Here is a 10,735-nt window from a genome sequence, read left to right on the forward strand (position 1 = left end):
TTCCAGTTCTCCCTCTAGGCTGAGTAGGGCAGGAAAAGCATCCTCATGGTGCAGAAGGACTGGATGAAGCCTGGGAGGAAGAGGTGTCAATCCACTTGACTGTGGAGGCCAGGCCACACCTCTACATCTGGCAGTTCTGCCTCAGCCTATGCCTCAAGCCCATCTTGTTCTGCATGGGCACCCAATTCAGCAAAGAAAACAACCCGCCTGGCCTCACCCCTGCCTCCGCTCTGCTGAATGTCTGTGTAGACAGAGAACGCCAGCACCGTGATGATGTTCTAGAGCTGGGCCTGTGAACTTCTCTGATCCAGTCTTGCCACTGCAGATCTTTCCCTGAGCTGCCCCAACTTTCTCCCACCTCATCCCAGCTGTTTTTTCCTGCCATTTTCCCTCCTGTTCCCAGCTTTAACAAAAACTCTTTGGCGACGTAGATGGTTCCATTAACTCTGCTTTTCTTCCTGTTACTATTATTACTAGCACAGCTGGGCAGAAGATGGGATTTGGTTTTCCAGTGTAAAACTAACACTTTTCTCCAGCTCCATGGATGGGTTCAGTTCTCTGAAGTCCACCATGTTCACCCCAATTCATATCCCGTTTTATGGTTCGCTGGAGGAGGGCAGTCCTCCAATTTTCTATCGCACATTTGCCACCAGCTCTCAGATTCCTGGCCTGTTACTTTCTCTGCAGCTACGATCACTACCCAGCAGGTGGCATTGGTGCATCAAGATTTTCTTTCATTCTTTTCTTAGCTGAACAACTTCATGGTTTAGTCATTTCAAACCCAGCCTATTCAGTGGGTTTTAAGCAAGTTCCGGTTCAGGCTGAGGCCAGGGGGAGTTCTTCATGAGTCAGACACAGGCTGGATACTGCACTAGGGCTCCCCAGGAACACAGAGCTGACATGTAACACGGGGAACCCAGTGACTGCAGGACTGGGGAAATTTAACACTTGGCATATTAAGAAATTAAATATTATTAAACAGAATTTTTAATAGATGTAACCCTGAGCCACTTGGTGCATTATTTTGCTTGTTGCATTATTATTTATTATCTAGAGCATTTTCCTTTTGCATACGATTGTTTAATTATATTTAGTTTATTATTCTGGCAAGTGTAAAATTTCACCTCTCTGCTGTCACTAGGGTTTGGTCCAAAACGGTTAGAAATTAGCAAACTTTATGGATGAAACAGGAAACTTTTCAAATTCAGGTGCCTGCCTAGCTGGAGCAGCAAAGAAACCGAAGGCAGTTTGGTGGACTCAGCAGGGGAGCCAAGAGGTTTGGGACCAGTGTGTTGGTCTGAAAGCAAATGGAGAGAGAGACGCTGTGGGAACATGACCAGACGTTTCAACAGAAGCCAGCAGCAGAATTACTCGATCCATTACATGAGTCAGACGTTCAGCCAGAATGAGCATCAAAAGCATCATATTATGAAAAGCAACAGAGCAACACGTGTTAATAAAGAGTTTTTCACCATTTTATGTGCATACAATGTTGCAAATGTTTTACAAATGTAGAAGACAAAGTTAATTTCCAACCATGAAAGGAGAAAAAGCAAAAACAATGAGACAGGCTCCACCCACTTCTGCAGACTTAAGAGCTGCACAGAAGAATCCATGTCTAGCACCTCAGAAAACCAAGGCAATGACGTGGTCTGATAAAAAACTATGTGAAGGTGAAACTTGTACAGATGGCTCATGGCTCAAAAAGCTCCACATATTCCCCAGAGGAGAATGATTGAGGTACCACCTGCATGGGGACAGAGAATGGAAACTGGGAGAGGTTTCGGGGGGCTGGGAGCTATGGGGCATAGGGCGATCAGAGGGTGGGAAGGAGCACAGGATGGAGAGGTACATCCCACCCTGCGACCTCAGGGATTTTGATCTTATCTGCCACCTCACAGCACCTTCCCATTGCCAGAGATGGTCCATGTGGCTCCAGTCCAGGTCGCTAGTCCTGGCACAGCCGGCTCCACGTCTGGTCACTCAGCAGCATCCGGGGACAAAGCTGCCATGGACGCGGCGCCTCCTGCTGGCTCAGTCGTGTCTGAAGCAGAGTCGAGGGTCCCTGGCTGTGTCTGCGCCGGGAGATAAGGCCCTTTCTGGCCCCCTGCAGGGGAAGCCGAAGCAGGAATTGACTCAACTGGAGACCAGCTGCCCAGGGCTCACTCATGCCCCCCCCCGCAGCCTGGGTGTGTGGAGGCAACAACGGGGACTCCAGTCACGACTCCTATATCCAGCCGAGGTTCAGCACGGAGCCCCTGGGATCTCATGTGATGGTGGGCAGGCTCAATGGGGGACACTAAGTGGCGCTGTGCGGGGGGCAGGGGTGGGGAACCAGGGCGGTTACTAGGGGGCTCTGTGGGGGCATCACTCACTTTTCCTCCTTCTCAGGTAACAGCCCAGAGCCCCGGCTCCCAGCACAGCGAGGAGACCAGCAGCGATCGCCAGGAGACCCGTCCAACCTGTGGCCTTGGAATCTGGAAATGCCCCGAGACAGACTGAGCCATGGGCCCCCCAAAGCCCCTGTGCCCCGCCCCTCAGATGGGTCCTGCCCTCTGCCCCGATAGGCCTGGCCTAGCATCCTTCCTTCCCCTGGTCAGGCTGCCCCCCTGCCACCCGTCTGTCTTCCCTGCAGCTGGACACCCCCTTTTCTGTCTCCCCTTCCCTGAGCCCCCAAATCCTCTCTCCACCTCCCCCTCTACCCAGTGCCTCTCTGTCTACCCAGCCCCTGGTGCCCCCCAAACTCCACCTCTGAATTTCTTTCCTCCCTCCTCCCCCCACCCCTTGTGTCCATCTCCCCCACTCAGGAGGGGATGCCTCCATTGCTCCCCCCGCCCTGCCCCCCCAGTACTCACCCCAGGTCACTCTCAGGGGGCGTCCCCCAGGCTGACGTGTCTCACCACACACACGTGCTCCGTGGGGCCGACCCCCTCCTGCCCCAGCTCGATGGACACCCGGACCTGGAAGGTGGGGTCCACGTTGGGCTGGATCCCGCTGGTCACCTGCTCCCACTGGGCCCCCCGGCCCTTCCGCTCCCAGGTCACCTCGATGTCGCGGGGGTAGAAGCCCGTCACATGGCAGACGAGGCGGGGCGGCCGGTCCTGGGTCCCTGGGACGAGAGATACGCGCGCTGCGGGCCGGGCTGTGGGGAGGGCGAGAAAGGGTCGTGAGTCACAGGGCCTGGCACAGCAGGGGCTGCAGGTCGGGAGTGAGGGGCACCGGCCGAGCTGTCACCTGTTTTCTGAGCAGTGAATGGGGTGGTCTTCTCGATCCAGAACCTGCATTGCTGGGGCGTGATGACTTTCATCGCAGCGGAAGCCTCCCCTTGGCGGTTCCAGCGCTCGGCCACGTGCAGGGCGGACGGGTGCATGGAGAACCAGCGGTTCTGGTCGGCCCGGTACAACAGCACGTCCTCCCCGTTGAGGGAATATCGGGTGGTGGCTTGGATGGTGTTGGTGCCATCGTCCAGCTCACAGCTCTGCAGGATCTGCAGGTAGTACGGCTCTGGGGGCAGAGGGGCTGCGTGAGCCACCATCCCCCACTCCCTATCCCCCATCCCCCACTCTGAGCTTTAGGTATCAGGGAAATCACTGCCCTCGGGTGTCCCCTGCCCAGCCCCAGCTTCCTCCCACCTCCTTTATGCTGCCCGCCCCGTCCATCCCCTCAGCTGCGGGACAGGGACTCACCCGGTTTTGGGGAGCTGGTGTTCATCTCCCGCACCAGGCCCTGGTACTCGGCCTCCACCCAGGAGTCCCAGGCCAGGCACCGAGTGCTGCGCGCTCTCCAGAACTGGTGGCTGTCTTGGTCGGCTGGGATGTAGCCGTTGCGGGGATCCAGCCTGCCGGTGCCGCTGTCAAAGGCTGAGAACACCAGGTCGTTCATCCGGTGTATGCTGAAATGCTTGGGCAGGTTGGGGTCTGCCCAGGGGGAGATGAGCTGGTGATAGGAGAGATGGTGAACCCCTGCAGGAAGGAGAGAGTTGGGATGTGAATGGGACCCAGGCATCCGGGACAGCAACCCGAGAGGGCCTTGCAGCCCCAGCTCTCGGGGAAGATGCTGGGATGGGGAATGGGACCCAGGCATCCGGGAGACCAGGCGTCACTTACCAGACATGGCGAGGGAGCAGAGAGACAGGAGCCAGAAGGAGCCAGAGACAGGTTTGGCCCAAGGAGCCATCGCCATGGAGGGGACGGGACGGCCGTTCTATGGGGCAGGGTCTGGGACCAGGCCCCAGAGAGCTGGAGGGAGCAGGGCCGCCCTTCCCTGCACTGAGCTGTCTGCTGCTCTGACAGGAAACACGAGAGGGGAAACCCAGACCCAAAAGCGAAACAAACTTCAGTACAGACAAACCAGCCGTCCTTTGCCTGCCCGGTTCACTGCATTGCAGCGAGCCTCGTTCCCCAGCAGCGCAACAAAGATCAAACCCTCCTGCTGCTGGCTCCAAGCTCTCTCTGTTATAATGTAAGTTTCCTGTATGGGGAGGTTTTTCTCTGAGCACAGCAGAGCAATCCTGAGCCGCTCCGAACCCCAGTCGTTGTTACAGTCGGCCGGGACTTTCCAGAGACACGGGACTGAGTGGGCGGTGTCGTTCAGTCCAGGATGCTGGATTGTCGCTGCCTTAGTAATGCTGCTGGAGCCAGTCCAGCTGCTCAGGATTTCAGGCCTGGAAGCTCTGGTGTTATCTGCACCGGCTGGGCCTGCCAGTTACCCTGTGTTACCAGGGACGGCCCTTATTGAAATAGAAAATTGCCTGTCCCGCGTTCAGGCAGTTCAGGGCACCATTTATCCTGTATTCCAACAGCAGGGGCCAGTTCTCACGGGTGCATCGCTCCACTACCCGGCCCTTCGGTGCTGCAGAGGGAAACGAGCCGGGGTATCGCTCAAGCGCCAGGATCGGGAGGAGAATAGAAAGATGCACCCGTGAGCGACTCCAGCCCAGCTCTGTCTGCTGTCCCTGCGCAGGCTCTGTCCGGCAGGACGAGTCAACGGGGGCCACGTGCCCTGGAGCTGCAGGGCTGGGGAGAGCTGGGGTGGGGAAGAGGTTCTGTCTGGCTAGGGGTGGTCAGCTCTCCCGGGGTGCAGCCTCCCTGATCACTGAGTCTCTGCCCACAGCCCCAGCAGAGGGGAGGAGCTGCTAGTCGGGGGCTGATGCCTCTGCAGCTGGGGAGGAGCGAGGCGGGTGGGGAACCTGGCCCTCGCAGCCGAGGCCACTGTCCGCGCCTGGCCCTGCTCACCGTTGCGGGGCGGGGGTGCTAAGGAAACAGTCCCTGGTTTTTGCGCTGCAGGGTTGGACCCCTGCTAATTCAGCAGCTCTCCATGTGACTCGTAAAGGCAGAGCGCGGGCCAGCTGTTAGCCCTCAAGCCGCAGGCCTAATGCCCTGGCTCCGTGCTGACAGTGCAGGGTGACCAGATGTCCCAGTTTATTAGGGACCCTCCTGATACTTGGGGCTTTTTCTTATGTAGGCGCCTATCGCCCCCCATCCTGTCCCAATTTTTCACACTTGCTATCTGTCACCCTATTAGTTGGAGGTGGAGGGTGCTGGTGGGGGGCACAGGGATAGGGAGAGGTGCTGGGGCTGGGGGTGGTAAATGAGGACAGGTGGTTGGCAAGCCTTGGACCAGCTGTTTGTGAAAATCTGTATTGCTCTAGTTGGGGGAGGGAGGCGGCATCATGTCTTGCTGGCTTTGCCATGTCTTACACGTTAAGATCTCTCTGATCCAGCTCAGTCACTGAATAACCACGAGAGCGACACTATGAGATTGTTTTACATCATTGCAGGTTACGTCGCTAAATCTGACGTTTCCCCCTCTCGTTAGTAGAATACCCCTTGATTTCAGACCTGCGACTGCACTGACTGTCAATTTAATTTCAACTCAACAGCACCAAGGGCTGTTGCAACACCCGACTCTTTGTGAGCGTGTGCGATGATTTTGGTTGTTGTTCTCTGCATGTAGGGCAGCGCGGTGCGAGGGTCGCAGGTTAGATCCCACGCTGAGCCAAGTGGACACAGTGGCCAATTCTCTTCATCAATGTTAGCGGTAAAAGAGATGGGCAGGATCTGTCATAGATGAAAAACCCCTGTGATTTTTTACTCTTTTTGGGTGCTGCAACTGGTTCATGAAAACAAAAGTGGCTCAGAAAGAACATCATTTTGTTGCTTCTTTTTAAAAGCGGCAAAACACTTCAGTAACAATGCAGCAGGGCTAAAGCTTTTCTGCAGGTGAGCAACCTTAACCACTAATGCAGACACTTGTCAGGCTTGTATTAATGTCCAGCTTTAACTGTGTAAATGGTGAACAGGGGGGAAGGGGGATGTTTTGTATCTTTGTCAATTCTGGGCGTACAGCCAAGGCACGGATAAGAGCTAGCTTGTTCTCAAACATCTGACGACATCTCGCAGCAATGGTTTTCACTTTCGCTTTAGCGACAAAGGAAGTGAGTTTTAAGTTCAAAGCCTGTGTTTGTAATGTTTGATCAAATTAAGATTTATAAATCCCAATTTGAGGATAAGGAATTTGCCACCCTTAAAACAGAACCAAGTACTTCCCCCACCCCACCCCAAATGCTTAAACTGAAATAAGTTTTGGTTTCTGTAATGGTGATTTTATGAACATATGTCTGATCCCGGAAGTAGGGAAGCCAAGAACAGGAAAGAGTACATGAAGTTCGGAGAGAGTCTGGCAACCGGCTTGATTATAAAAGTTGTTTTATGGCCAGGTTATGAAACTGCTGATACTAGATGTAACAGCAATACAGGGAGAAAAAAAGAGTCAGACAGTTACAGTGTTACACGGGTTTCAAGCGGGGTAGTGGGGAAATCTAGCCCAAGTTTGATTACAAAAGCCAGGGTTAGAAAGTTGTACCTGGAATGAGAGAGAGAGACAGAGAGAGCTGGGGTCTCATCACTCAGTGCAGCTTGAACCGGGCGAAGGCTCCAGGAGACAGGCTGTCCAGCTTACGGTCCGGAGCACTGGAGACAGGCAGAGCCCCCGACACGATCAGTCCGGGAAAGGTGAAGTACCCGGTGGAACTGACGCAGCTTTTGGATCCAGGCATCAGAACTGAGGTTTGAACTTGGGTAGGGGTTTTTGTAGGGAAGGAACAATGGTTCAAGGGAGAACATTAGGTTTGTTTATGGGTAAACGATGACTCAAGGGCATATCCCAGAGTTGTTCTGTTTAGGCTGGACAATAGGAACTGGTCATTCCTGGCTATGGGCGATGTTACTCCAAGGGAGCTCTCAGTGCAATCAGGCAGATTCAGTGTTTTGGATACCCATAAAGGATTCATTACTAGTATTGGTCTGATAACTGCCGAGCTGAGGGTGTGCAGGTGTGGGTTCATTAACATGAAGAGCAGAGATTCCCCCATCATCCCGTGCATCACTGCTTCTCTAGTCCCTGAGTTCAGTGCAGTCCCTGCCTTGGAACCTCTGCTCTCCCCTCTGAATGCTAATGGAGGTGCCTCCCTCTCCCATCTTCCATGCAAATGAGAGTAGGGGAGTTGCCTTAATCCTGTCACCCTTGTCTGAAGGGCTTAGGTGCATCTCCCACTGCCTTTTCATGCTTTTGTAAATCTTTCTTCTGATCAGTTCTGGTTCAGGCAGAGGTGGGGGAGTTCTTCATGAGTCAGACAGGCTGGATACTGCACCAGGGCTCCCCAGAAACACAGAGCTGGCAGGTAACACGGGGAACCCAGTGACTGCAGGACGGGGGAAATTTAAGGCTTGGCATATTAAGAAACTAGCTATTATTAAACAGTATTTTCAATAGATGTAACCCTGAGCCTCTTGCTGCATTGTTTTCCAATCAAGAGCATTTCCCTTTTGTATACAACTGTGTAATGATATTTAGTTTATTATTCTGCCAAGTGTAAAATTTCACCCCTCTGCTGTCACTAGGGTTTGGTCCAAAATGGTTAGAAATTAGCAAAAAGACTTTATGGACGAAAGAGGAAACTTTTCAAATTCAGGTGCCTGCCTAGTTGGAGCAGCAAAGAAACCGAAGGCAGTTTGGTGGAATCAGCAGGGGACCCGAGATGTTTGGGACCAGTGTGTCGGTCTGATAATAAACGGACAGCAAGACGCTGTGGGAACATGCCCAGCCATTTCAACAGAAGCCAGCAGCAGAATTACTTGCTCCGTTACATGAGCAAGGCCAGAGTGAGCATCGAAAGTATCAGACTATGAGAAGCAACAAAGCAACATGTGTTAATAAAGACTCTTTAACCATTTTATATACACACAATATATACAATGTACATAACCAGTCAATATACATCCGATGTAGCGTATATATTTTAAATGTACAAGCAACACATATTTATAAAAGGTTTTTCACCATTTTATGTGCATACAACGTTGCAAATATTTTTTAAATGTACAAGACAAAGTTAATTTCCTACCATGAAAGAGGAAAAGCAAAAACAATGGACGGGCTCCACCCCCTTCCGCAGATTCAAGAGCTGCACAGAAGAAGCCATGGGTAGCATCCAAGAAAATCAAGGCAATGACGTGGCTCCGATAAAAAACTTTATGCAGGTGACACTTGTGTGGATGGCTCATGCCTCAAAAAGCACCAGAAATTCCCCAGAGGAGAATGATTGATGTGCCGCCTGCATGGGGACAGAGAATGGAAAGTGGAGGAGGCTTTGTGGGGGCTGGGAGCTACAGGGCATAGGGTGCTTGGAGGGTGGGAAGGAGCACAGGATGGAGAGGTACATCCCACTCTGCGACATCAGAGATTTGGAACTTATCTGCCACCCCTCAGCACCTTCCCTTTGCCAGAGATGGTCCATGTGGCTCCAGTCCAGGTTGCTAGTCATAGAACAGCTGGCTCTGTGTCTGGTCATTCGGCAGCATCTGAGCAAAAAGCTGCCATGGACGCGGTGCCTCTTGCTGACTAAGACGTGTCTGAAGTAGAGCCGAGGGCCCCTGGCTGTGTCTGCGCTGGGCGATACGGCCCCTTCTGGCCCCCTGCAGGGGAAGCCAAAGCAGAAATTGGAGAGAAAGCCTCCCCTTGGCGGTTCCAGCGCTCGGCCATGCGCCAGGCGGCTGGGTGCATGGAGAACCAGCGATTCTGGTCGGCCCGGTGCTGCAGCAAGTCCTCCCCGTTGAGGGAATAGTGGGTGGTGGCCTGGATGGTGTTGGTGCCATCGTCCAGCTCACAGCTCTTCAGGATCTGCAGGTAGTACGGCTCTGGGGGCAGAGGGGCTGCATCAGCCACCATCCCCCACTCTAATGTCTAGGTTTGAGGGAAATCACTGCCCTCGGTGTCCCCTGCCCAGCCCCAGCTTCCTCCCCCTGCTTTATGCTGCCCGCCCCGTCCATCCCCGGAGCTGGGGGACAGGGACTCACCCGCCTTTGGGGAGCTGGCGTTCATCTGCCGCACCAGCCCCTGGTACTCGGTCTCCACCCAGGAGACACAGGCCAAGGAGCAGGTGCTGCGCGCTTTCCAGAACTGGTGGCTGTCCTGGTCGGCTGGGGTGTAGCCATTGCGGGGAGTCATCTTCCTGGTGCTGCTGTTGTAGGCTGAGAGCACCAGGTCGTTCATGCTCACCACATTCAAATGCTTGGGCAGGCCGGGATCCACCTGCGGGGAGACGAGCTGGTGATAGGAGAGACGGTGAACTCCTGCAGGAAGGAGGGAGATGGAATGAGGAATGGGACCCAGGCATCCAGGACAGCAACCCGAGGGGTCCCCACAGCGCCCAGCCCTGGGGGAAGGTGCTGGGGTGGGGAATGGGACCCAGGCATCCGGGAGACCAGGCGTCACTTACCAGCCATGGCGAGGGAGCAGAGAGGCAGGAGCCAGAAGGAGACCGAGACAGGTTTGATCCAAGGAGCCATCGCCCTGGAGGGGACAGGACGGCCGCTCTATGGGGCAGGGTCTGGGGCCAGGCCACACAGAGCTGGAGGGGGCACGGCCCCGCCACCTGCACTGAGCTGTCTGCTGCTCTGACAGGAAACACGAGAGGGGAAACACAAATCGACAAGCGGAGCACAATCCAAGGCAGACAAATCAGCCGTCCTTTCCCTGCCCAGCTCGCTGTGTCGCAAAGAGCCTCGCTCCCCAGCAATGCAACAAAAGATTCAGTAACTCCTGCTGCCTTCCAGCCGTCTCTCCCGTACTCAGTCCGTGCGGGCTCTCGTTTATCCCGTGTCACCCTTCTGCCAGGCAGAGCTGGCAGCAGCAAGGGCCCGGTTCTATCCCACCCCAAACTGCCTCGAGCCCCCGCTCAGGCCCCTGGGAAATCCCACACTTCCCCTCCAGCAAGTGCAGAGTCTGAGTGTAGAAAGTAAACCTCTTAATACCAGGAAGGAAGGAACACAGCACAGAATCCAGGAACTCAATGAGTCACGCTGGGCCGTGCTCTTCACCTCTCCCTTCTTTGTTTCCCCTGTCCTCGTTTCAGTGTCCACCTCTCCATTGGGGGCTCAGCCTGACCCCTTCTGTGGGCTCCTGTCGGACGCAGGCTTGACCAGTGCCTGGCACTGCTGTCTCCTGCCACCCCCAGGTCCCCGCTGCCGGTTCCCGCCGTCTGCAGGCGCCCACCGCTCCTATTATCGGCCAGCGCCTGCCATCTGCTGGCTTCTTTCTGCTGGTTTTTTGCAGAGGGGTAGCCGTGTTAGTCTGTATACAGCAAAAACAAGGATCGGCCTGTAGTACTTTAAAGACTAACAAATGTAATTTCTGCAGGCATAAGCTTTCATGGGCTGCAACCCACTTCGTCAGA

At 54.5% G+C, this 10,735-nt stretch overlaps 1 pseudogene; it reads right to left on the bottom strand.

Moving 5' to 3' along the window:
- Positions 1-1,346: 1,346 nt before the first annotated feature.
- On the bottom strand, positions 1,347-9,848 carry LOC137148573 (HLA class II histocompatibility antigen, DP beta 1 chain-like; annotated as a pseudogene).
- Positions 9,849-10,735: the final 887 nt, after the last annotated feature.

Source organism: Emydura macquarii, unplaced genomic scaffold (genome assembly GCF_026122565.2).
Source record: "Emydura macquarii macquarii isolate MOO-44397 ecotype Brisbane River unplaced genomic scaffold, CSIRO-AGI_Emac_v2 contig_653, whole genome shotgun sequence".
Taxonomy (NCBI): domain Eukaryota; kingdom Metazoa; phylum Chordata; order Testudines; family Chelidae; genus Emydura; species Emydura macquarii.